This window comes from Morone saxatilis, unplaced genomic scaffold (assembly GCF_004916995.1).
Source record: "Morone saxatilis isolate NCDOM2014 unplaced genomic scaffold, NCSU_SB_2.0 Contig23, whole genome shotgun sequence".
Taxonomy (NCBI): Eukaryota; Metazoa; Chordata; class Actinopteri; family Moronidae; genus Morone; species Morone saxatilis.
The window spans coordinates 1,577,700-1,578,128 of NW_023339796.1; positions in this window are offsets into that span (position 1 = coordinate 1,577,700).

Genomic DNA, 429 nt, shown 5'->3' on the forward strand with positions numbered 1-429 from the left:
GGAACCGCTTCACCCCTTCCTGACCAGTAGAAGATGAGGAGAGATTCATGTGAATACATCAGGGTTCTCTGGTTCATCTATGCACACTCCAAAACACAAACAACAGAGCGAGAAAGAGATAATGAAGGACGCTTATGGGTTGGAGGCTTGAAGATTTGTTGAGTCCCATTTTCAAAGGGGGTTCCACAATAAAACAATAACCGAACCTAAAACGGCCTATTTTGCCTTAAAACCAAAGAAACTCTTTGAACTTGCCTGCTTGAAATGCTAAAACTGTCTCACCGCACAGAATTGCTTTTGAAAAGAATGTTACCACAAGCAATTCTGAAATAAACCAGAAGTACAGACTACACTTAAACCATCCAAACTGATACTTTCTTATGCCCGGATCAAGAACTACAGCAGATTGTTTTTGTGTTCTCATTTGCA